The 27,485-nt window shown below is 48.5% G+C and overlaps 1 long non-coding RNA gene across 2 annotated transcripts; it reads right to left on the bottom strand.

Annotated features, from left to right (window-relative positions):
• Nucleotides 1-1,043: 1,043 nt before the first annotated feature.
• LOC140392840 (uncharacterized) lies at nt 1,044-26,852 on the bottom strand. Of its 2 annotated transcripts, none has more exons than XR_011935437.1 (3): nt 26,664-26,852; nt 5,599-5,779; nt 1,044-2,501 (listed from the first exon to the last, which is right to left on the bottom strand). It is a non-coding gene; the product is annotated as an uncharacterized lncRNA (long non-coding RNA). The 2 variants fall into 2 exon arrangements; XR_011935438.1 differs by lacking the exon at nt 26,664-26,852 and adding an exon at nt 10,718-10,848.
• Between the last annotated feature and the right edge of the window lie 633 nt (nt 26,853-27,485).

Consider the following 27,485-nt stretch of genomic DNA (forward strand, 5'->3'; position numbering starts at 1 on the left):
CCATTTTTATATTCTTCTGAGCAAATCAACTCACCTAACTGCCGCTTAAGTATGAAACGGGACTAGGTGACTCTGGGTGAGTAAGCACATGGTGCCCACCGACATGTTTGTGGTCTTTTGTTACCCATAGAATCCGTAGTGTGCAGAAGGAGGTCATTCAGCTCATCACGTCTATACCGACCCCCTAAAAGAGCACTCTATCTGCACCCCGCCCCTACTCTCTCCGTGTAATCCCATGCATTGATCGCAACTAATCCACCTAACTTGCACATGCTTTGGACGCTGAGGGGCAATTTAGCATGGCTAATCCACCTATCGTGCACATCTTTGGCCTGTGGGAGGAAACTGGAGCACCCGGGGGAAACTACGCAGACACAGCGGAGGATGCGATAACTCCACACAGAAAGTTACCCAAGGTCCGAAACGAACCATGTGCCTGGAGCTGCGAGGCTGCAATGCTAACCACTGTGCCACTGCGCCACCCCAATGGGCACTGGAGAGGATGGAATGTATCATCAGCCCTGGGAAGGTTACTTCTGATACACTCTGAAGAGTATTAAAAGGAAACTAATCAAATTATCTCCATCTCCTGCAGTGCCCATCGGTCATGAAAGACCTAAAGCATGTCAATGGACTCCATGCGCTCCCTCACCAGTCATCTGGTCCCTTTTTATACTCTATTGAGTATCAGTGAAAATAAATGAACAAGTAAACAAATGATCAGCTCCGACAAGGGACACTGTAACAAACAAAATTTTAAAAGGAAACTTAGCAAGTTGAATTAAAATGTCACTTCTGAGGCTGATGATACCTTCCAGCCCCTGAGGTGGCCACTGGTCATCGAAGGCCTTGTGCATATTGGCGGGCATTGCATGCTCCCTCTCCAGGGACACCTAGTCCTTTTTTATATGTGCTCAATATCCTCCAGTGAGTGTGAGACTGCAGAGGTGAAGGGCATTTAACCTGCAGCTGTACATCCTCAACCTTAAGAATAGGATTAACATTAACATGATTCCATACTAATAAGTCTTCATCAAATTCAGTTGTTCCCGCAACACTTTTCTTTTAATTAAGTCATTGCATTCTTAATACAATTATCAGTGTGACGTGGCAAAGTAACTCCTTTGAATTGAACAAACTAGAATGGGTTACACTACGCTTGAAATGAGGAGGCGATCAGTCTCTTTCACTCAGGACGGTTTATCCTGACGTCCACCTTTGTGGATAATACATCTCCTCCTGCAGGCGAGCAAATACCCGAGGCAAAGCAGTCTCCATCTTATACCGCCCACAAGGCTGGGTGAACATCTACATGGCTTCGCCTCTTCTCTTCCAATCCTGGGACCACATTCACACACACAACCATAGGATTCGGCGGGACCGGAAGTTTCTTCTTGGCGGCCAACGCCCGAGCGGCCCCCACCGCCAGGAAACCTGCTGCTGTTGGGTGGGGCGATGGGGATTGGGGGGTGGGGGATGGATTGCTAACTTTTATCATAGTCATCCTGTTAATCAATTTTGATTCACAGTCGAGATTATACTGTGCTCAGACTGCTAACACTATTGAGCAGGTTTACCAGGGTGGCACCAGCACTAAGGACTTAAGTGTGGAGACCAGAGAAATGGGATTGTTCTCCTTGGAGCAGCGATTGTTATTCGGATGTTTAATAAGGGTGTTGAAAAGCATGAGGCATTTTGGTGCAATGAATAAGAAACTGGGCTGGATTCTCCGGTCCGCCAGTCACGTGTTTCTCGGCGCTGTGCCACTCACTAGCAGCAGGATTCTATCTTCCTGCCGATTGTCAATGGGATTTCCCATTGTAACCACCCCATGCTGGCGAGAAACCCGCTGGCGGGGCCACGCTGCCGACGGGGAAATTGAATCGCAACGCTCGGAGAATCCCGGCCACTGACAGGAGAGTTTGCAACCAGAGGATACAGATTTAAGATTAAGCTGCCTGAAAGGTCGGTGGAAGCAACTTCACTCATAACTTTCAAAAGGGAAATTGGATCCCTGAAAAGGAAAGATTCCCAGGGCCAGGGATCAGGAGAGTGGGGCTCATTGGAGAACTCGTTCAAAGAATGATGGACCAAATGACCTCCTGCTGTGCGGTAGGATTCTATGATTTCTGCCTCTGTGTCATCCATGGAATGGTGACTGAAAGACATCTGGTTACCACTCATGCTGACCATTGAGTTTTGTCCTTCATGGTGAGTCCTGGTGATCACCACAGGGTTTTTGCTACGATGCTGCGGGACTGGAGAAGGTTCACGCTTTCATGGTAACAGATCCAAAAGTGGTGAAGAAAACGTTCTGCGTTTCTCTTTCGAAATGATTGATTCGCTAATCTCTAAGAAAGAATTCTTGGTTTGTGTTCCTCACTCGGTCCCTTGGATCACCTACAGGACAACAACATCCAAGTGCTGAATCTTTCACTAACACCCGCTGCAAGTGGGATAGAAGCAAGACGCACAGAGAGCTTGGTGTTCGGCTATATGTCCTGGGGAAAGAGATTAGACATGAGTTAACTGCGATGCAGAAATCACAAGCTTACACTCACTTGAAATAATTTAAATCACATTGGCATTTTTATTCAGATCTTTGCTTCCTTTCATTAACCAGCCTATACAATGACAGAGATAAATGATATAGACATAAGCCATCCAGTCCACAGAGTTACTGCTGGCCGGATGGCCTAACGTATTTAAACAGGATGTTCTGGGCCGTCCCATGGAGAGATGCAGACCTTTCCCAAAATTAAGTAAAGCAAGTGCATCAGAGCAGTCAAGAGCAGCGGTGTGCAACCTGACGCCGGGGAGCCATATGCGGCCCATCACGGTTCTGAGTGCGGCTCAGGAGACATTTTGTTGCCATTGCCCATGCGCAGGAATGCGACGTTCCGCTGGTTTCCATCCAGGTAGTTTTCTTCCTCCCGCTATGACAAAAGTGAGTCACACGTGAAGAGAGGGCAAGTGAAGTGAGGTGTGCGCTGATCTCTCACAACATTAACTGCTGCCTCTGTGTCCAAAGTGTAAATATTTCTTTTGTTTTTACCATTTGAAATTGATGACAATGCCATTAATATATGAACGATTAATCATTTTCCAGAACTTGTTATGAAACACTTGGCGTGTATTAAATGTATTTAATCTTATTCAAGGGTCAAGGTTGGTGAACAAGGCCCGATTTCAATCTTGCTGACCACTGAGATGAAGAAGGGCCACTCATGCGGCCCATTCACTAGCTGAGGTTGTCCAAAACTGGTCAAAAGCCTTCAATTGGGCCTAATCTCAAATCACTGGTGGGACTTGTGGGAGAAAGTACATGTCACTCAGGGGATGGAAGGTAGGCCCATGTGAAGGATAACATTGCCCAACGCCATGTGGAGCTATGCGGTGTGTTCATTCCCCCCCTGTAATCAATTGGTCTGACATGCAGGGAAAGAGGGTTGTCTGGAGAAAAAGCTGGGGTGGTTAGGAGGTTTCTGTTACCAAGCAGGCAGTAATGAGTACCATCACAACCTGTAGGAGAATGTGAGTGAGGCACACAGGAGCAGTGGTATGTTAGGGAGGGATTCCAGGGGATAAGATAGGGAATGCTGGAGGGAAGAACTGAAAGAAAAAAATACTCAAGAAAGACAAAATGGAGGAAGGGAGGAAAGGGAAGTCTGATTGAGGTTGACAAATAGAGGTGGATATAAATAGAGGTGGATATAGTTACATGTGTTTTATTTTCAATCTAACATTTCAAGGTAATTGAGTTGGAATGTTCAGAAGTCACTGACTCAAAGCTCAGAGTTGGGGACCTTTTCGGAGTATTCTGGATACAAGTGAAATGCCCATTGGAAGTTTAAACTTTCCAGAAATTCCTGTGGAGTCCTTGCGTTCAAACTTCCGGGGGCTCCCCCAACCATCATCTGGGCTACATCTGGGGTTTGACTACCTGGAGGCCGGAGGATCTGGGCCAATGAGAGTATATTCAAATTTCTGGACCAAGTAGTGAACTTTGTAGTATATAAAATTCTATTTGATTATGGGCACATGCCATATATACACTGACACACACACAGACTCATACACTGACACACACATATATGCACACACCATAGGATCCGTACAGTGCAGAAGGAGGCCATTCGGCCCATTGAGTCTGCACTGACCCTCTGAAAGCGCACCCCACCCAAGGGCACTCCCCCGCTTTATCTCTGTAACCCTGCTCCCCCACTTAACCTGCACATCTTTGGACACGAAGGAGAAATTTAGCATGGCCAATCCACCTAACCTGCACATTTTTGGACTGTGGGAGGAAACCGGAGCAGGAGAAACCCACACAGACACGGGGAGAATGTACAAATTCCATGCATACATGCGTTCACACACACACATGCACTAACACACATAGACACATATACATGCACACACACTCACTTAAAAAGACACGCACACACAAACTCATACAGACACATACAAGGACACACACATATGCACACACTCACACAGGCACACACACACATACCCTCACACAGGCACACTTATACGCACACAAAGACACTTTTAGTATGGACACTATTACATAGCAAGACCCTATAAATGTTAATGAGGTGAGTGATCAGTTAATCTGATGTGTTGATGATTTTTAAAAATTCATTCATGTGCTGTGGGTCTTGCTAACATTTATTGTCCATCCCAAATGCCCTTCAGAAGGTGGTGACAAGTCTCCTTCTTGAACCGTTGCAGTCCATGTGGTGTATGTACACCCAAAGTGCTGTGAGGAAGGAAGTTCCAGGATTTTGATCCAGTGACAGTGAACAAATGGTGATATATTTCCAAGTCAGGATGATGAATGACTTGGAGGGAAATCTCCAGGTGGTGACGTTCCCATGTGTCTTGCTGCCCTTGCCCTTCTAGATGGTAGTGGTGGTGGGCTTAGAGGGTTCTGTCTAACCTTCCTGAAATAGAAATGCATTCACATGTGTCCCCAGCTTGTCAACCCACAGCTCACTCCAATGTACTTTGCAATTCCAATGTACTTTCCAATGTAATTCTGAGGGAGCACCACATTGTGGGAGATGCTACTTAATTGGATGGGATGTTCAACCTTGCCCATGTCTACATATTCAGGTGGATGTTAAAGATCCTATGACCCTTTTGGAAGAGTTCCCTCAGTGTGCCAGGCACCAGTCACCCCTCAACCATCACCAACACATCAGATTAACTGATCACTCACCTCATTAACATTTATGTGGTCTTGCTGTGTAATCGTGTCCATACTTTAACAGCAATATATTGATTGGGAAACATTTTGCGATTTCCTGAGGATCTGCTAGAAAAATGCTGGTTTGCCCTTTTTCCCCACATGTACCCTATTATAATCACTTGGTTCCTCGAATTTAATGCTTTCCTGAGCAAATAAGTACACAAGAAATATCAGCAGGAGTGGACTAAATGGCCATTGAGCCTGCTCCACCATTCAATATGATGGTGGCTGATCTTTAGCTCAATGCACCTTGCTGTGCTACCCTCTTATCCCTCGATCCCCTTCGTACCCAATCTTGATGACCGAATGCACACGGAATGGAGATTTAACGAGATACTTACTCAGTTTGTAGAACAGTCGTGTGTTATTATATGAAGAACAGATTGCTCTGATTGGCACTGAAACAGGTTGATACTTGCATAACCCGGAGAAGCTGAACTGTCGATCTGGAGCATGTGCCTCTCTGTAAATTAACTCTTTCAGGAATAATACATCAGATAGTGTCAATATATATCCATCCATCTTTAAAAAAAACAGAAACGTTATTAAGTCTACATGATCTGTTAAGGGGCTGTTTAGCACAGGGCTAAATCGCTGGCTTTGAAAGCAGACCAAGGCAGGCCAGCAGCATGGTTTGATTCCTGTAACAGCCTCCCCGAACAGGCGCCGGAATGTGGCGACTAGGGGCTTTTCACAGTAACTTCATTTGAAGCCTACTTGTGACAATAAGCGATTTTTCATTTTCCTTTTTGTTTCATTTTTATCTTGGAGGTCGTCTGGCCTTTATTATGAATGATATAATTAATCAAACCTTTGGAAAATTCCTTCAATTTCTCATTTTTGATTCACAGGAGAGGTCAAATTCCTTTGTCGGAACAGGAGAAGACCATTCAGCCCATCGAACCTCCTCCACCATTCAAATTGACCGTGGCTGTTCAACTGCCTCAACGCCACTTCCCCCGCATTGTCCCCATGTCCTTCGATGCCGCTAGTCTCCTGCTACCTATTTCTGATTGAACAAGCTCAATGATTGAGCTTCCACAGCACAGAGAAAATTCCAAAGATTCACCACCCTCTTGAGTGAAGAAATTCCTCCTCATCTCAGTCTTAAATGGCCTGCCCCTTATTCTGAAACTGTATCCCCGGATTCCAGACACTCTAGTCATGAGGGAAACATTCCCATCCACATCCACCCTGCCACACCCTGTCAGAATTTTGAAAGTTTCAATGAGATCCCGTCTCATTCTTTGAATGAATTATTCAACCTGCCCGCTGTTCCGAATATCTTAGAGTGGTTAAAGTTTAAAGTGCTGAAGCAGGCCATTCAGCCCCACTATATCTGCCACGATTTCAAAATAATTTTTCATGACAAGCATTATATTTTACTTGCTCTGTCCCCATTATATCTTTGAAAACAATCTGAGCAAAAAGAGCCATCACGTTGGCAGAAAATACCAATGGACTATTTGCCCATGTTTGGCACTGTGCAGATCTTTTCTCCTCCTCCAAAAATGGATCAATGAATGTTGGTGAAAATTTACAAGAGCTGAGCGTTAAGACCTTGGCCGGGATTTTCATAGAGTCGGGGAGGTTCCCCGGACCTCTAACTATGGCAGCCAGATGAGGAGGTCCAGGCCCTATTTCCAGCAGATACCATTTTTATGATTAGGGGGAAAAGGGGGTGGGGGGGGTCGTGATTCACACGCGTGGGATCTCAAACTCATTCAATGCTGAGTCCATCTTTGGTGTTGCAAGAGCCTTAACTCACAGTGTGGGAGTCATGAATTTGTGAAGCGGACACAAACATAGAAAATAGGAGCAGGAGGAGGCCATTTGGCCCTTCGAGCATGCTTCGCCATTCATTATGAACATGTCTGATCATCCAACTTTGTACTCAGGGCCTGCCTTCCCCCATATCCTTTGATTCTTTTAGCTCCAAGAACTATATCTAACTTCTTCCTGAAAAATGTTTTGGCCTCAACTGCTTTCTGTGATAATGAATCCCACAGGCTCACCTCTCTCTGGCTGAAGACATTTCTCCTAATCTCAGTCCTAAATGGTCTTCCCCGCATCCTCTGACTGTGACCCCCCTGGTTCTGGACACCCCACCATCGGGAACATCCTTCCTGCAGCTGCCCTGTCTAGTCCTGTTAAAATTTTATACGTTCTATGAGTTCCACCTTAATGCTTCCAAACTGCAGTGAATATAATCCCAACCGACTCGATCTCTCCTCATATGTCATCCCAGGAATCAGCCTGATAAACCTTTGCTGCACTCCCTCTATTGGAAGAACATGTTTTGCCAGATAAAGAGACCAAAACGGTACACAATATTCCAGGTGTGATCTCACCGAGGCGCTGCATAATTGCAGCAAGACATCCCGGCTCTTGTGCTTGAATCCTCTCATTATGAAGGCCAAAATACCATTTGCTTTCTTCACCGCCTGCTGAACCTGCATACTTACTTTCAGCGACTGGTGTATTAGGACACCCATCTCTCATTGTACATTCCCCTCTCTCATTCCATAGCCGTTCAGACAATAATCTGCCTTCCTGTTTTTGCTACCAAAGTGGATAAACTCACATTTACCCACATTACACTGCATCTGTCATTCAGTTGCCCACTCACTCTGCTTGTCCAAATCACACTGAAGCATTTTTGCATCCTTCTCACAGCTGACCCTTCCACCCAACTTTGTATCATTTGCAAATTTGGAGATATTACATTTAGTTCCATCATTCATTAACATATATTGTGAATAGCTAGGGTTTCAGCACTAATCCCTGTTGTAGAGTAAAGTCGCCATAGTCTCAGATGACCACATGCTGCTTTCCCCTTTGAGGGGGAGAGCTGACTGGTCGTGATTTAACCTGAGGGTCACCACACCTCAGGCGTGGGGCAAGGTTGAGAAGGCCTTCATGAATAATCTCAGCCGGTACAGGAATTGAACCCACGCTGTTGGCCTCGCGAACCAGCTGTCCAGCTAAACCAATGCCCTGCGGTACCCCACTAATCACTGTCTGCCATTTGGAAAAAGACTTGAGTATTTCTACTCTTTATTTCCTGTCCGCCAAACAGTTTTCTATCCATCTAAATACACTACCTCCAATCCCATGAGGTTTAATTTTGCATGCTAATCTCTTATGTGGAACTTTGTCAAAATCCTTCTGAAAGTCCAAATAAACCACATCCACTAGCCTCATCAACTCTACTAGTTTCATCCTCGAAGAATTCCAGTAGATTTGTCAAGCATGATTTCCCTATCGTAAATCTATCCTGACTCTACCACTGTTTTCTAAGTGCTCTGCTATTAAATTTCTTATAATTTTCCCCACTAGCAACTTCAAGCTGACTGGTGTATAACTCCCTTTTCTCTCCAGCTCCCTTTTCAACTAGTGGGGTTACATTAGCTGCCGCCTGATCTGTAGGAACTGTTACAGAGTCTATAGAATCTTGGAAGATGACCACAATACATTCACTATTTCTTGGGCCACTTCCTTAAGTACTCTGGGATGTAGATTATCAGGCCCCCGGGATTTATTGGTCTTCAATCCCATCAATTTCCCCAATAGCATTTCTCTACGAATGCTGATCTCCTACAGTTCCTCCCTCTCACTAAACCCTGTGTTCCCCAACGTTTCCAGTACATTATTTATGTATTCCTTTGTGAAGGCAGAACCAACCTATGTATTTAGTTTGTCAGTCATTTATTTGTTCCCCATCATAAATGTTCTGTTTCTGACTGTAAGGGACCTACATTTGACTACACCAATCTTTTTCTCTTCATAGAATTTTTCATAGAATTTACAGTGCAGAAGGAGGCCATTCGGCCCATCGAGTCTGCACCGGCTCTTGGAAAGAGCACCCCACCCAAGGTCAACACCGCCACCCTATCCCCATAACCCAGTAACCCCACCCAACACTAAGGGCAATTATGGACACTAAGGGCAATTTATCATGGCCAATCCACCTAACCTGCACATCTTTGGACTGTGGGAGGAAACCGGAGCACCCGGAGGAAACCCACGCACACACGGGGAGGATGTGCAGACTCCGCACAGGCAGTGACCCAAGCCGGAATCGAACCTAGGACCCTGGAGCTGTGAAGCAATTGTGCTATCCACAAGGCTACCGTGCTGCCCGTCAAATACCTATAGAAACTTTTACCATCAGTATTTATGTTCCCTGCAAGCTTACTCTCATACTCTCTTTCCCCCTTCTTAATCAATCCCTTTGTCCTCCTTTGCTGAATTCTAAACTGCTCCCAGTCCTCAGGCCTATTGTCTTTCTGGCCAATTTTAATACTTCTTCCTTGTGTCTAATAATATCTTATTTCCCTTGTAAGCCATGATTTGGTCCCCTTTCCAGTTTTATTTTTGCACCAGGCAGGAATAAACAATTGTTGCAGATCACCCATGCGCTCCTTGAATGTTTGCATTTGCCTATCCACCGTCATCCTTTTAAGTAACGTTCCCCAATCTATCATTACCAACTCGCACCTCATACCATCGTAGTTTCCTTTATTTAGATTCAGGACCCTAATTTCAGAATCAACCATTTCTTCAGCCATGTATTCATTTGATATATCCTGCTAGTTCTGCTCTGACACACGCGTGGAACTGGTAGTAACTAATTTACTTCCTGATTCCCTATATTCTGCTTACTGGACTTAATCTCTTTTTTTAACCTATGTCATTTGTACCAATGTGTACCACAATCTGGTTGTTTACCCTCCCCCTCAACAATGTCCTGTAGCTGTACTGGGACACCCTTGACCCTAGCACCTGGGAGCCAACATACCATCATGGAGTCTGGTCTGCAGTCACAGAAACACCTATCTATTCCCCTTACAATTGAATCCCCAGTAACTATTTAATTCCCACACATTTTACTCCTCCTCTGTGTAGCAGAGCCAACTATGGTGCAATGAATTTGGCTGTAGCTGCTTTCCCCCAAGAGGCCATTCCTCCAACAGTATCCAAAGTCTATTTTGTAGGATAATGGCCACATTGAGATTCCTGCACAGTCTGCCTAGTCCTCTTGCTCTGCATGGTCGTCACCTACCCCCTTTCCACCTGTGGAGTCTTAGCCAGCGGTGTGCCCACTTCTCTACATGTACTATCCACAATACTCTCTGCCTTGCGGATGCTGCATGGTGTCTCCAGCTGCTGCCCTAGCTCTGAAGCTTGGGGGTCCAGGAGCTGCAGCTGAGGGCACTTCCTGCACACATGCCGGCCGCAGGCATTGGAAATATTCCTGGCTTCCCACATAGAGCAAGAGGAGCACACCACGGCTTTGAGCTCTCCTGCTATAACTTATCCCTTTAAATCAAATAATATCAATTATCCGAGGGCCCTTCTTCCCTGGTCCTCATCACTACAGAATATAGCCCTTGCAAACTATATACCACAAAACATAGACCTTATAAGCTATAAGTGATAAAAGTATTGTGTACTTACCTGACCGTACTCATCCAATCAGCTGTAATCACTTGTCCCAGGTCACTTTCAAATCATGATGTCACCTCAGTAGCTCCAAACTTTAAGCAAGTACTCCATTCTCAATCTCGCTCTTTCTCACACTCTTTTACCCCCCCTACCCCCCCCCCCCACTCTGTTCTCAGTCACGCTCTTTTATCCTCCTGGCTCACCTCTCAGTCTCACTCTTTCTTGAGCTCTTTTATCATCCATTTCTGCTCTGAATCTTTCTCTTGTTTGCACTTTTTTATCTCTCCAACACCATAGTTTTCCTCTGATGTCACTCTTTGTTTTTCTAAACAAGAACTGACTGCAGGACTCTGTTCCCAGACACTTTTGAAAGGCAGATAAGGTTTGTTTAAACTTCACAACCTGAATTGGTTTTAATGGAGTGCTCTTTGAACATTGAAAAAACAAAGGTAGCAGCTGTCAATGATTGTAATCTGCTGGACTGCTTTAATTGTCAGGCCAACTATTGCAGCATCTGTTTATGAATAGAACCATTTTATCGTTGCTGTTATGTCGTTATGAAAGCTTGGCTGATTTTCCAAAACTACAGGTATCTCAGCACGGTTTCTAAGTTAACAATTTGATTGACCGTTTAGAGAGCCTATTAAAGGATTCACTGGTTTGAATGTGGGGTGCTGGTAGACATCTGTTTATTTTCATAAGAGATTAACCAATTCAGATTTTAAAATTTTGAATGGGTGTCATGAATGAACTTCATGAATGGAAGATGTTTCATGATCAAACGTGTAGAGTGAGAGTTCTGTTAGATTGCTAAAATTTATTTTATTTAATCTGCACAGGGCTCCAGAGGTCTGCCATGCCGAATATTGATTGTGTTGGCATTCAGTTTTTATGTGAAATATGAGGGACCATTATGGGGGGCATTGAGTTGGCAAGTTGTTTAGCACAACTGGGGCACAGGGCTAAATCGCTGGCTTTGAAAGCAGACCAAGGCAGGCCAGCAGCACGGTTCAATTCCCGTACCAGCCTCCCGAACAGGCGCCGGAATGTGGCGACTAGGGGCTTTTCACAGTAACTTCATTTGAAGCCTACTTGTGACAATAAGCGATTTTCATTTCATTTCATTTCAAGTTGTAATGAGTGGCCATAGGAAGGGTGAGGAAGTGTCAGGGTGAGGGCTAGAGGTGCAAAAATCATCTTAGTCAATATGGACAAAGACCAAAGAAAAAAAGTGGACCTTTAAACTGTTCTGCATTCACACGCCTGCCTCCTTGGCTGCCTAAAATCTGCCTCCAGGAATCAGAGGCACCCCCACAAGCCGCTCCAGGGTGAAAATCGCATGCTTTGTGGTTCTTTGCAAGTTGGGAAATTTGCTGATTCGATTTCCCCACCTCGATAGCCAAAATCCAGTCTCTTGATCAACACATTCATTGTCCATACGATAGCCAAAATCCAGTCTCTTGATCAACACATTCATTGTCCATAGAATCCCTACAGTAAAAGAGGAGGCCATTCAGCCCATCAGGTTTGCACCGACCCTCTGAAAGAGCACCCTATTTGGTAGCACCCCCCCTCACTATACCTGGAAGCTCACCTAATCTTTGGAATGCCAACACAATTTAGCATGGCCAATCCACTTAACCTACACACTTTGGACACTAAGGGGCAATTTAGCACGGCCAATCCACCTAACCTGGACATCTTTGGAGTGTGGGGGAAACTTCAGCGCCCGGAAGAAACACACGCAGACCGGGCAAATTTGACACGGACAGTCACCCAAGGCTGGAATCGAACTGGGGTCTCTGGTGCGGAAACAACAGTGCTAACCACTGTGCCACCCAGCCGCCCCTTTGGTCTAAGTTGAAAGGCAGAAGCATTTTACTCTTGGAGAGAGATAAAGGGAGCATTTTGGAGATGTCAGAACGAATGACTGAGCAAAGATGTCAAACGTGGCTCCATTGGTCACACTCTTTTTTTCTGAGGTTCACGACTCAGTCCAGAACCTTGAGCACAACATCTAGGCTCATCTCCAGTGGAATACCAAGGAAGGGCTGAACTGTCGGAGGTGTTGTCCTTCTAACGAGAGGTTACACCAAAAGGCCTTCTCTCCTTGTGGTGAGCACAAACAATTCCATAAATACTATTTCCAAGAATAGAAATGGGAATCTTCCCTCAGGGTCCCCAAGGCAACATCACTGAAATGGATTCTCTGATCATTCTCACATTCCTGTTCAGGATTTTGCTGTGTACAAATTGACTGCCATGCTTCTGCATTTCACCTTCAGAACCATTTCATTGAGTGCAGTGGATCATTCCGAGCTTGTGAAGAACACTGTATCAAATTAAAGCTTGCCTGAATATGTTAAAGGCACAAAGTAGAGAGGCAGCGAAGGTCAGGAGGGAATTCCAGAGCTTGGGAGCCAGGCAACTGAAAGTACAGCCAGCAGTGGTGAATGAAGCCATTATAACTGGGTATCCTGGGATGGCGGGACTGACGTATGGGGAGAGATTGAGTCGGTTAGGATTATTTTCACAGGAGTAGAATGAGGGGGATTCTCATAGAGATCTATAAAATTCAAACAAGACTAGACAAGGCGTGTCCCGAACCAAGGGTATCATTATAATGTTACGCCACCCTGGGAACGTGCATGGTCAATTTCTGCCCCACCCAGAAGTTGGAGTCGCAACACAAGTGAATTAATGAATAATTCTTATAAAAATTCCCGAAGTCTTTGGCTGCCCAATAATTACAGTCACCAGGTTTGTAAGTTGAAACACAATTGCCCATCCCACTGGAATCTTTTCAGAGTCATGAGGTTCCAGTTTGGCTTCACTTATGAATCTGGGAGCCTGGATGAAGAGTTCCAACTAACTCTCTCCAAAAAGATCTAACTAATCCTATCCAGAAGGCTGCTGAGAGGACCGACTCTCTCTCCAGCAAGTTTTAGGCACCGTTCTTTTGAGTCTGCAGAAGGCGTGAAGTCAATCCACAAGCTGGTAGAAAAGTTTGATGTGAAATAAAGTGTCTCTCCAGAAAGATATAGACCTGAATGTGAACCTCGAGCTGAAGGCCCAGTTTGGTAAGAACTGAAGTACCTCTCTGGAAAGCCTGCTGCCTGTGAGCACTGCATTCTCCTTTCAAACTACCGGGATTCTGAATGAATAACACCCTGCAAATAAGGCCACGACCAGTTATAAACCAGAGACCTTAAACAGCGAACATGCGGCAGAACCACTATCTGAAGCAAAGACTCTATTCTTTTAACCTTCATTCTTATTCTTATTCGCTTTCCACCCCTCTGTGTTTATCTGTCTTGTGTGTGGGTAGAGATTGGGACAGTTAAAGTGGGTAGTAGGTATTAGCTTGTTGTTATCCAATTGTATTTACTGCGCCTTTCATGATACTTCTCGTTTCAAATAAGCAGTAATTGTGTTTCAACTTACAAACCTGGGGCGGGATTCTCTCTCCCCCCCCCCCCCCCCCCCCCCCCCCGGGGCCGGGGATGAATCCCGCCCCCGCCAGCTGCCGAATTCTCCGGCGCCGGGGATTTGGCAGGATTGGGAATCACGCCACGCCAGTCGGCGGCCGCTGGCAGCGCCCCCCCCGGCGATTCTCCGGCGCGTGATGGGCCGAGTGGCTGCGCGTTTTCGCCCATTCCCGCCGGCGTCAATTAGAGTAGGTACTTACCGGCGGAACCTGGCTGCGCGGGCGGCCTCTGGGGTCCTCGGGGGGGGGGGCGGGGGGATCTGGCCCCGGGAGGTGCCCCCGCGGTGGCCTGGCCCGTGATCGGGGCCCACCAATCCGCGGGCGGGCCTGTGCCGTGGGGACACTCTCTTCTTCTGCGTCGGCCACTGTGGTCCTCCGCCATGGCCGACACTGAGATTAACCCCCCCTGCGCATGCGCTGGGATGACGCCAGCACACGCGGAGGCCCTTCAGCACTGGAGGGTGAGGTGCCAAGCCCCTTCCCTGCCAGCCGGCACGGCGCAAACCACTCCAGCGCCGGCCTAGCCCCTGAAGGTGCGGAGGATTCCACACCTTTGGGGCGGCCCGAAGCCGGAGTGGTTCACGCCACTCCTCGGCGCCGGGACCCCCCACCCCGCCGGGTAGGGGAGAATCCCGCCCCTGGTGTCTGAAATTATTGGGCAGCCAAGGGCCAAAGACATCAGGAAATTTTATCAGAATTATTGTTTGATTCACTTATGTTGTGACTCCGGGATGAGTGGGGCTAGAACTGACCATGTACTAGCCCAGGGTGATGTAACACAAGGGGGAGCTGCTTTAAACGTTCCCTTACCACTCACTCCCAGTCAACACATAAGCATGGCAGTGCGCAGACCTGCTCCTCGCTTTGGAGATGCTGACCTCACAGGCTACTCAACGCCATTGATGTGAGACGGGGCACCCTGTTCTCCTGAGGGCACCGGAAGCCCAGCAGCAGGGTCAGCAATGCTGCCTGGGACGCAGTAGCAGCAGCTGTCAATTAGAGTCAGCTTGACAAGCAGGACCAACGCCCAATGTCGGAAGAAGACTAGTGACCTCCACCGAGCTGCAAGGGTACGTTACCACCCCTCTCACATTTTCAAACCCCCATCCCCACACAGCTCACTGGCTGACATCTCGCATCCACCCCACACCGATCGTTGTGCTTGCTCCTCAGAACCCACTGGCACACACCAGCACAGCCCTTCACGTCCAGGCTCGGTGCCCATATGTGCCACCTACTATAGAACCCACTGACCCATCAAGCATGCAACTCACAATGCCCTCCCTTTGCAAGAAAAATGAGATCCTTTTCCTACATCTTTTATAACCCTTCGAACCTTTTAAATCTTAATTCTAATATAATCTTACACCATGTTCTTTTACGTTTATTGAAAAGTCTGACGATCCTCCGACTTCCGTGGACCAACCCACATGACCGGGCACGACCCAACCTGGCAGAACCCGACCAGCAACCCGACCCAGGCCTCGACCTGGAAATAGAAGGGCCGGCCAAAGAGGCCTGACCCTGAACATGCCTGGAGCCCGAACGGTTTCCAGAGCGCCTGACTCGGCTTTGAAAGCTTCCGACCCGGCTCCCGAAGTGCCTGACTCAGCTCCCGAAGCACCCGACCCAGTTTCCGAAATACCTAACCCGGCCTCCAGTCATGTGACCCAGCCCAACCCGCCCCAGAGAGGCCTGTCCAGCGTCCTGGCTCACCTGAAGGAGGAAAAGAAGAGGATCGACGAATAGGCCCAACCAGGCCTCGACCGAGGCCCGATCTCAGGACCCCCGATTGGACCACCGGCGCTGGATCCGACCATGTGGCCCACCCTGACCCCACCCAGAAAGACCCTATGAGCGACCCAGATATGGCCTTAACAGCCTCAAAACAGCAAAGACCCTTCGCGAGGACCCAAACATGCCGAAAGGAAGACCCGTGCTCGCGGACCTCCGAGGCCCAACCTAGATCGTGAACATGCTCTCCCAATGACCCTGAAATCGCAACCAGAGCCCAGGACCCCTATAGACGCATCCACTTACTTTCCACAAGGTCAGACTTCTCTCATCGGATCTCAGGACCTCCCAGAAGCAGCGGCTGACCTAGGAAATGATGGAAACATGCCGGTCTGCAGGTGAGACTAAAGCAACATAGTTTCAAGGATCTTCTCCCCAGCATACTCCTGGCAAATGTCCAAGCGATCGAAAACAAGCTGGACGGGCTTAGCAGGGAGCTTTGACAAAGAGTCATCCAGACTCGAAACGTTAGATCCCTTCTCTCTCCACAGATGCTGTCAAACCTGCAGAGTTTGTCCAGTATTTTATGTTTTTGTTTGAGCTTAAGGCTAGATTTAGCTCTCAGAGGGAAGTGAGAGACTGTTCTGTGCTCTGTTTCACAGAGTCATAGTTCACTGCTGTCTCACCAGACTGTGCCATACAAGCTGAGGGCTTCTCAATTCATCGAGTCCTCGGGCAAGGCAAAGGGTGGAGGAATTTGCATCTTCGTCAACTCCTCCTGGTGCTCAGACCCTGGAGAACTACTGCTCCCCAGACCTGGAATACCTGACTGTGAAGTGCCACCCATACTACCTTCCACGGGAGTTCACTTCTGCTATTTTCAGGGCAGTCCACGCCCCACCCCAGGCGGAAGTGAAGAAGTTGCTCGATGAATTGTATATCACTATAAAAAACCGTGAAACAGAATACCCAGAGGCCTTGTTCATTGTGGTCGGGGACTTCAACCAGGCCAACCTCAAGAGCACTGCCAAAATTCCACCAACTTATCTCCTGTTCCACTAGGGGCCCCAACATCCTTGACCACTGCTACACAAACATCAAGGTGCCTACCGCTCCAACCCCCAATCACATTTCAGAAAATCGGACCACAAGATGGTGCTGCTTCTCCCGGCATATAAGCAAAACATTAAGTGGGAGGATCCGGTTAAGAAGGTCCTGCAATGCTGGTCCGAGACAACGGAAGAGTTCCCACGTGGCTGCTTGGAGTCAGTGGACTGGTCCATATCCAAGAACTCAGTGGCCAACCTGGACGTGCATGCCACGACCATCACATACTTCATCAATAAGTGTGTAGAAGATTGTGTGCCAAAGAAGGTAGTATGTATGTTCCCCAACCGGAAACCATGGTTTAACCGGGAGATCCACTCCCTATTGAAGTCCAGGACTGAGGTGTCCAAGACGGGTGACCCTGATCTGTACAAGAAATCTAGGCACGACCTCCGCAAAGTCATCAGGGATGCCAAGAGACAATACCAGACTAAACTAGAGTCACAGGCTAACAACACAAATTTTTGTCGGTTCTGGCAAGGCTTAAAAAACATAACGGGCTACAAAGCAAAGCCAAGTAGAATCTCCGGCAGCAGCGCACCCATCCCCGATGAACTCAATGCATTCTATGTTTGTTTCGAGCAGGAAGCCAAGAAACCGTTGACAAATTGCCCCAGCAGCCTCAGACACACCCATACCTATCGTCACAGCCTAAGAAGTTAGGTCAGCCTTCTTTAAAGTGAACTCTCGGAAAGCAATGGGTCCTGACGGAGTCCCAGGTCGTGCACTTACATCCTACGCGGACCAACTGGCGGGTGTGTTCGCGGACATCTTCAACCTCTCCCTACTCCATTCCGAGTTTCCCACCTGCTTCAAGAAGACCATTTTCATACCGGTGCCAAAGAAAAACCAGGTAATGTACCTCAACGACTACTATCCGGTTGCCCTGACATCCATCATTATGGAGTGTTTCGAGAGGTTAGTCATGAGGCACATCAACTCCATCCTTCCAGATTGCCTCCATTGCAATTCTCCTACTGCCACAACCGGTCCACAGAAGGTGCTATCTGCCTGGCCCTACACTCATGCCTGGAGCATTTCTTTTTTTTTTTAAATATGTTTTATTGAAATTTTTTTCCCAAACAACAATTTTTCCCCTCTTACAAAGCAAACGCAACAATAACAATACAGAATTTTTTAACAATACACAAGTAACAAAACCCCTTTATCTTTGACCTAAACTAAACTAAACCCCCCCCCCCTCCTCCCTTCCCCCCCCCCCCCTTCCTCCTGGGTTGCTGCTGCTGGTCATCTGTCTTCCCTCTAACGTTCCCCTAGGTAGTCGAGAAATGGCTGCCACCGCCTGGTGAACCCTTGAGCCGATCCTCTCAGGGCAAACTTTATCTGCTCCAGTTTAATGAACCCTGCCATATCATTTACCCAGGCCTCCAGTCCGGGGGGTTTTGCCTCCTTCCACATGAGTAGGATCCTGCGCCGGGCTACTAGGGACGCAAAGGCCACAACGTCGGCCTCTTTCGCCTCCTGCACTCCCGGCTCTTCCGCAACTCCAAATAGAGCTAACCACCAGCCTGGTTTGACCCGGGCCTTCACCACCTGCGAAATCACTCCCGTCACTCCCTTCCAATACCCTTCCAGTGCCGGGCACGCCCAAAACATATGTGCGTGGTTTGCCGGGCTCCCGCCACACCTCCCACATTTGTCCTCCACTCCAAAGAACCTGCTCAATCTTGCTCCCATTATGTGTGCTCTATGTAGCACCTTAAATTGAATCAGGCTAAGCCTGGCGCATGAGGAAGAGGAATTTACCCTGCTTAGGGCATCAGCCCACATGCCCTCCTCTATCTCCTCCCCTAATTCTTCTTCCCACTTTCCTTTTAGTTCGCCCACCGACTCCTCCCCCTCTTCCCTCATCTCTCGATAAATCTCTGACACCTTGCCCTCTCCGACCCACACCCCTGAAAGCACCCTGTCCTGTATCCCCTGTGTCGGGAGCAATGGAAATTCCCTCACCTGTTGTCTAGTAAACGCCCTCACCTGCATATATCTCAAGAAATTCCCCCGGGGTAACTTATACTTTTCCTCCAATGCTCCCAAGCTCGCAAAAGTCCCATCTATAAATAAATCTCCCACCCTCCTAATTCCCAACTGGTACCAGCTCTGAAATCCTCCATCCATTCTTCCTGGGGCGAACCTATGGTTGTTCCTGATAGGGGACCCCACCAGGGCTCCCTGCACCCCTCTCTGTCGCCTCCACTGTCCCCAGATATTCAGTGTTGCCGCCACCACCGGGTTCGTGGTAAACCTTTTAGGTGAGAATGGTAGTGGCGCCGTTACCAGCGCCTCTAAACTCGTCCCTTTACAGGACTTTCTCTCCAGTCTTTTCCACGCCGCTCCCTCACCCTCCAACATCCATCTACGTATCATTGCCACATTGGCGGCCCAATAGTAATCGCCCAAGTTCGGTAGTGCCAATCCTCCTCTGTCCCGACTACGCTGAAGGAACCCCCTCCTTACTCTCGGGACTTTCCCTGCCCACACGAAGCTCGTGATGCTCCTGTCTATTTTATTAAAAAAGGTCTTGGTGATTAATATAGGGAGACATTGAAATACAAATAAGAACCTCGGGAGGACCATCATCTTAATTGCTTGCACCCTGCCCGCCAGCGATAGAGGCTGCATGTCCCACCTCTTGAAGTCCTCCTCCATTTGTTCTACCAGCCGTGTCAGATTAAGTCTGTGCAAGGTTCCCCAGCTCCTAGCGATCTGAATCCCCAGGTATCGGAAGTTTCTTTCCACTTTCCTTAGCGGCAAGCCTTCTATCTCTCTACTCTGGTCCCCTGGATGTATCACAAATAATTCACTCTTCCCCATGTTTAGCCTATACCCCGAGAATTCCCTGAACCCCCTCAAAATTCGCATAACCTCTATCATGCCCCACGCTGGGTCCGACACGGAGAACAATAGGTCATCCGCGTATAACGAGACTCGGTGTTCTTCTCCCCCTCTAATCACCCCTCTCCATTTCCTGGAGTCTCTCAACGCCATGGCCAGAGATTCAATTGCCAACGCGAACAACAATGGAGACAGCGGGCATCCCTGTCTTGTTCCCCTATATAGTCGGAAATACTCCGATCTATGTCGACCTGTAACTACGCTTGCCGTTGGAGCCCCATAAAGAAGTCTAACCCAGCTAATAAACCCGTTCCCAAACCCAAACCTCCTTAACACTTCCCATAAATACTCCCACTCCACCCTATCAAATGCCTTCTCTGCGTCCATTGCCGCCACTATCTCTGCCTCCCCCTCCACTGGGGGCATCATTATCACCCCTAATAGTCGTCGCACGTTAACATTCAGTTGTCTCCCTTTTACGAACCCTGTCTGGTCTTCGTGCACCACCCCCGGGACACAGTCCTCTATCCTCGATGCCAGTACCTTTGCCAGCAATTTGGCATCCACGTTCAATAGTGAAATAGGTCTATAGGACCCGCACTGCAACGGATCTTTGTCCCTCTTCAAAATTAGCGATATCGTCGCCTCCGACATCGTCGGGGGTAGAGTCCCCCCTTCCCTGGCCTCATTGAATGTCCTCGCCATCAACGGGGCCAACAAGTCCACATATTTTCTGTAATATTCCACCGGGAACCCGTCTGGCCCCGGGGCCTTCCCTGCTTGCATGCATCCCAGTCCCTTAATGACCTCGTCCACCTCAATCGGTGCCCCCAGGCCTACCACCTCCTGCTCCTCCACTTTCGGGAACCTCAATTGGTCCAGGAACTGCCGCATCCCCTCCTCTCCCTCTGGGGGTTGAGACCTATACAGTTCCTCATAAAAGGTCTTGAACACCTCATTTATCTTTCCTGCCCTTCGCACCGTGTCTCCCCTTTCGTCTCTAATTCCTCCTATCTCCCTCGCTGCTGCCCTCTTTCGCAATTGATGAGCCAACAGGCGACTAGCCTTTTCCCCATATTCATACCTCCTCCCCTGTGCCTTCCTCCACAGTACCTCCGCCTTTCTGGTGGTCAGAAGGTCAAACTCCGTCTGGAGTCGTCTCCTCTCCCTGTACAATTCCTCCTCCGGGGTCTCTGCAAATTCCCTGTCCACTCTTAAAATCTCCCCCAGTAATCTTTCCCTTTCCTTGGCCTCTGTTTTCCTTTTGTGGGCCCCAATAGAGATCAGCTCTCCTCTGACCACCGCTTTTAGTGCTTCCCAAACCACTCCCACAGGGACCTCGCCGTCGTCATTGACCTCCAGGTATCTCTCAATACACCCCCGCACTCTTGCACATACTCCCACATCCGCCATCAGTCCCACATCTAATCGCCAGAGTGTTCTCTGCTCCCTTTCCTCTCCTAATTCCAGGTCCACCCAATGTGGGGCATGATCCGAAACCGCTATGGCTGAGTACTCAGCTTCTTCCACCCTAGAGATCAACGACCTACCCAAAACAAAAAAATCTATCCGGGAGTACACTTTATGGACATGGGAGAAGAAGGAAAACTCCCTAGCCCTAGGTCTAAGAAATCGCCATGGATCCACTCCCCCCATTTGGTCCATAAACCCCTTAAGTACCTTGGCCGCTGCCGGCCTTCTTCCGGTCCTTGAGCTGGATCTATCTAGCCCCGGGTCCAGCACCGTATTAAAGTCCCCTCCTAAAATCAAGTTTCCTACCTCCAGGTCCGGTATACGCCCCAGCATCCGTCTCATAAATCCCGCATCGTCCCAGTTTGGGGCATACACATTAACCAACACGACCTCCATTCCCTCCAGCCTGCCACTCACCATTACATATCTACCTCCGCTATCTGCTACGATGTTCTTTGCTTCAAATGCTACCCGTTTCCCCACCAAAATGGCCACCCCTCTATTCTTTGCGTCCAGTCCTGAGTGGAACACCTGTCCCACCCATCCTTTCCTTAACCTAACTTGGTCCGCCACCTTTAGGTGCGTCTCTTGGATCATAACCACGTCTGCCCTTAGTCCTTTCAAATGTGCGAGCACTCGGGCCCTTTTTATCGGTCCGTTCAGGCCTCTCACGTTCCACGTGATCAGCTTCACTAGGGGGCTACCTGCCCCCCCTCCCGTGTCGACTAGCCATTACCTTCTCTAGGCCAGTCCCATATCCCGCCTCCGCGCTCCCGCTCGCTCCCCCAGCGTCGCACACCATCCCCGCCCACCCACTCTTTAGCCATTTCCTTTTGGATTTCCGCAGCAGCAACCCAGTTGTCCCCCCCGCCCCCCCCCGCTAGATCTCTTTCTAGCATGATTGCTCCCCCCATATTACTTCCGTAAGTCAGCTGACTTCAACTGACCCCGGCTACTCCTGCTCATTCCTCGACCCCCCCGTGTGGGGAACTCCCATCCGCCTTGCGCCTGTCTTCCCGCCTTATTCTTTCTGGCGCGGGAACATCCCTTTACCTGACCCGCCTCTTATGGCGCAGCTCCCTTTCCCCTCCCCCTCCCCTTCCCCATTCTCCAACTATGTCCCGTCTTTCCCCCCTCACCGGCGCCCACATTTCCCCAATGTCTCCCCCCTTCCCAATTTACTTCTCAGTTAACTTCAACCATAACATTAACAATAACATTTCCTGCAGCATCAGTCCCTCAGTTCTGATCCAATTTCTCTTCTTTGATGAAGGTCCATGCTTCCTCCGCCGTCTCGAAATAATGGTGTCTCTCCTGATACGTGACCCATAGTCTTGCCGGCTGCAGCATCCCGAACTTCACCTTCCTTTTATGCAACACCTCTTTGGCTCGGTTGAAGCTCGCCCCCCTTCTCGCCACCTCCGCACTCCAATCCTGGTATACCCGTACCACTGCATTCTCCCATCTGCTACTCCGCACCTTTTTAGCCCATCTCAGGACCTCTTCTCTATCCTTAAGGCGGTAAAATCGCACGATTATCGCCCTGGGTGGTTCTCCCGCTTTTGGTCTTCTCGCCGGAATCCGATTTGCCCACTCCACCTCCAAGGGGCCCGTAGGGGCCTCAGCACCCATCAGTGAGCTCAGCATCGTACTTGCGTACGCTCCACAGTCCACTCCTTCCACACCCTCAGGGAGACCCAGTATCCAAAGGTTCTTCCTTCGCGCTCCATTTTCTAGGGCTTCGATCCTTTCAGTACACTTTTTATGAAGTGCCTCGTGCGTCTGTGTCTTAACCGCCAGGCCCAGGATCTCGTCCTCAATATCTGTCACCTACTGCTCCACCACGCGGAGCTCTGTCTCCTGGGTCTTTAATGTCTCCTTGAGCCCCTCAATTGCCTGTAGCAACGGGGTCAGCACCTCCCTCTTCAGCAGCTCCACGCACCGTCTCACAATTTCATCCTGCTCAGGCCCCCATGTCGCCTGCGCTTTCTCCGCTGCCATCTTGTACTTCTCTCTTTCTGACCCTTTGGTCGACGATTCCTCGCGCTGCAGCCGCCGCCGCCGGTTTTTTCCCTCCTTCGTTTGGGGGGGACTCCCTTCTCACACACCCCACACCGGGTTGCGTCGTCGAAAAATTCCCCGTTGGGGCTCTTAAAAGAGCCCGAAGGTCCGTCGGAGCTGGAGCCGCCGAAGCGTGCGGCTAGTTAGGCATCACCGCAACCGGAAGTGTGCCTGGAGCATTTCAATAATAAGGACTCCTACGTCAGACTCCTGTTATTAGACTGCAGCTTCGCCTTCAACACCATAATCCCAGCCAAGCTCATTTCCAAACTTCAAATCGTAGAACTTGGCTCCTCCCTCTTCAACTTGATCCTCGACTTCCTGTCCCAAAGACCACAATGAGTAATAATAATAATAATCTTTATTATTGTCACAAGCAGGCTTACTTTAACACTTCAATGATGTTACTGTGAAAATCCCCTAGTCGCCACATTCCGGCACCTGTTCGGGAATGCTGAGGAAGAATTCAGAATGTCCAATTCACCTAACAGCGCATCATTCGGGACTTGTGGGAGGAAACCCATGCAGACACGGGGAGAACATGCAGACCCTGCACAGACAGTGATCCAAGCCGGGAATCAAACCTGGGACCCTGGCGCTGTGAAGTAACAGTGCTAACCACTGTGCTACCTAAGGATAAACAATGATACCTCCTCCATGATAGTCCTCAATACAAGGGCCCAGCAAGGCTGTGCACTTAGCCCTCTACTGTACTCCTTACAGATACATGGCTGTGTGGCAAAATACAGCTCCAACTCCATCTACAATTCTGCTGATGACACGACCGTAGTGGGTCAAGACTGAAACAACGATGAGTCAGAGTACAGGAGGGAGATTGAGAACTTAGTGGCATGGTGCAATGACAACAATCTCTCCCTCAACATCAGCAAAACTAAGGAGCTGGTCATTGACGTCAGGAATCAAAGTGTCATTCATGCCCCTGTCTGTATCAATGGTGCCGTGTTGGAGATGGTTGACAGCTTCAAATTCCAAAGTGTGGACATCACCAAAAATCTGTCCTGGTCCACCCACGTCAACGCTACGACTAAGGAAGCACAACAATGTCTATACTCCATCGCGAAACTAAGGAAATTCAGCTTGTCCACACTGACTCTTACCAATTTCCACAGGTGCGCCATAGAAAGCATTCTGTCTGGCTGCATTACATCCTGGTATGGCAACTGCTCGGCCCAAGAACGTAAGAAACTAGAGAGTCCATCACACAGAACCGCCTCCCATCCATTGACTCTGCCTAAATCTCCCGCAGCCTTGGGAAAGAGGGCTGCATAATCAAAGACCCCTCCCACCCGGCTTATTCACTCTTCCAACTTCTTCCATCAGGCAGAAGATACAAAGGTTTGAGAACACGCACTAACAGGTTCAAAAACAGCTTCTTCCCCGCTGTTACCAGACTCTTAAACGACCCTCTTATGGACTGAACTGATCTTTCTACGAATCTTCTCTATATTTCCATCACTATATTCCATATGCTTCACCCGATGTCTATGTATTCACATTGTGTATTTATCGTATGTTTTTTGTGTACAGAGTGATTGCCTGGACTGTACGCAGAACAATACGTTCCACTGTACAATGATACACATGACACTAAATCAAAATCTCCACAGGAGAAGATAGCCCATAATAAGCGGGACAGGACGGGGGTAGGGCGCGGAGAACCAGAGATTCAAGTCCTCACCCACTATGAGGAATGGGCTTGGAGATCGTGGGGTTGCCCAAAGAGAGAGCAGTCACCAACAGGGAGGATGGCCTGCACTACAGAGGTGAGGATCCATTGCCTCTTCACCTGTCTCAAGTGAGTTGTTCATGTCAGATAAAATTACCCTTCCCTCGCACTGACCACATGTCCATTGTCTCGCAGGATCTCCATCTGATGGGGCCGGGGCCACCTGGAGTCAACCCCTCCCTCCCCCGCCCCCACCACTCAAGAGACCATCTCGGAGGAGAGCTAGAGGAGATTGAGGCATCACAGCAATCACCCTCATCTTCCACCAGCGCAGAGATGGGCAACATTATTTGAAAGGTTTCTGGGGCACATTTGCTGATGCACATCAGGTGGAGGCAGGAATATCCAAGGGAAATACCAGTCAGAGGTCTGCTGGATCCCAGGAGTCCATTGGGTACCAGTCAGATATCGAGCCTCTGGACAGGGTTTCCCCACAGCTGATGCAGATGATAGGACACAGCCGTGACATTCAGGAGGGGAGGTCAGGTACATTCCAGTGACTGCATAGCCGATTGGAGGATTGCTCTGAGTTAAGACATGGGCAGCAGGATTTTGGATGACCTCACGTTTACAGAGGATAGAATGTGGGAAACCAGCCAGAAGTGTGTGTGAATAGTGGAGTCTAGAGGTAACAAAGGCATGGAGAGCTTGCATAGATCGACTGACTTCCATAACCACCAGACATCCCAAAGTGCCTCACAGCCAATGAAATACGTTTTGAATGAAAATGAAATGAAAATGAAAATCGCTTATTGTCACAAGTAGGCTTCAAATTAAGTTACTGAGAAAAGCCCCTAGTCGCTACATTCCGGCGCCTGTTCAGGGAGGCTGTTACGGGAATTGAACCGTGCTGCTGGCCTGCCTTGGTCTGCTTTCAAAGCTAGCGATTTAGCCCTGTGCTAAACATTGTAGTAATTTAGGAAATTCGACCGCGAATTTACCCACGATGAACTCCCACAGACAGGAATAATGTGCAGGTGGTCTGTTTTGCGATGTTGATGGAGGGATAAATATCAGCCAGCGCATTGCACACGATCCTGAGCCACAATTTGGGAAAGATAATGGGCCCAAGGCTTTACAACAGCAGAGGAATTGGCTGATTTGTTTTCCTGTAGACTGTCTGGACCTGCTGCAGTCCTTTGGGAACAGATTAGCGACAATCAAACAACAATACAATGGCGTTCATCTCTCTTTCAGCACTCGTTGGTCTTAGATCAGATGCGCATTGAGCCAAGTGGCAATCCACCTGCCTGAATCCCTGACTGGCAGAAAGAGCTGGCACCACCAGAAGACTGGGTATCAACTCACCAATAACCTGCCAGCCACTTATGCTTGCTTCCTTCACAGGACAGTGCACACTGCCAGATTCCCCTATCTTGACCTTGAAGGGTTGCCAATGTATGGGGGTCAGTATTTAGAGCATTGACATACAGCAACAAGTCTATCTCACACACTAACCAATGAGAACGTTTAACGAGAATACTTATTCACCTTACCCGGACAAGCACATCTCTTGTGCAGCGTGATGGGGTGCAGGTGAGAAGGATGAGGATGAAGGAGATTCTCATGTCGGCTGATCCCTGATTCAGAGCTGGAGTGGACAAGTTGTTTCAGAAACTCAGGAAAAACTACAGAATGCAACTACCTTTAAAGATCCCAGTTTGTGATTGTTGAATATTCTGATGTACCTCAGGGCACAAATTAAATCGTCAGTGAGCGAAAAGGAACAGAAACACTGTGGCACCCCAGGGCACCTATACTCTTTAGTACCATTAATGGATGACAGGCTCAGATACTCTGTTCCAACTAGTTAATGATACACACATAAAAAGAGCACTGAATGTGCCTCACACAGACTTTGTGTACCAGTAATTATAGCTTCTTGGCACAATCATTGCATCATCACAAGGCCCTACCAAAGCAGACAACTGAATATTCATACAGGTGCAGAAATTGGACCTCATCCTGACTTCTGGGCATAACATTGGTGGAAATGAGGAACAATATTGGGGTTACATAGATACATAGAAGATAGCAGCGGGACTTTTTGCCTGTGGCCCTTCGAGCCTGCTCCACCATTTATCACGATCATGGCTGATCATCCAACTCAATAGCCTAATCCTGCTTTCTCCCCATAGCCTTTGAGCCCATTCTCCCCAGGTGCTATATCCAGCTGCCTCTTGAATATATTCAATGTTTTAGCACCAACTACTCCCTGTGGTAATGAATTCCACAGGCTCACCACTCTTTGGGTGAAGAAATGTCTCCTCATCTCTGCCCGAAATGGTTTACCCTGAATCCTCAGACTGTCCTGGTTC

The sequence above is a fragment of the Scyliorhinus torazame genome, chromosome 16, assembly GCF_047496885.1.
Source record: "Scyliorhinus torazame isolate Kashiwa2021f chromosome 16, sScyTor2.1, whole genome shotgun sequence".
In the NCBI taxonomy this organism is placed as follows: Eukaryota; Metazoa; Chordata; class Chondrichthyes; order Carcharhiniformes; family Scyliorhinidae; genus Scyliorhinus; species Scyliorhinus torazame.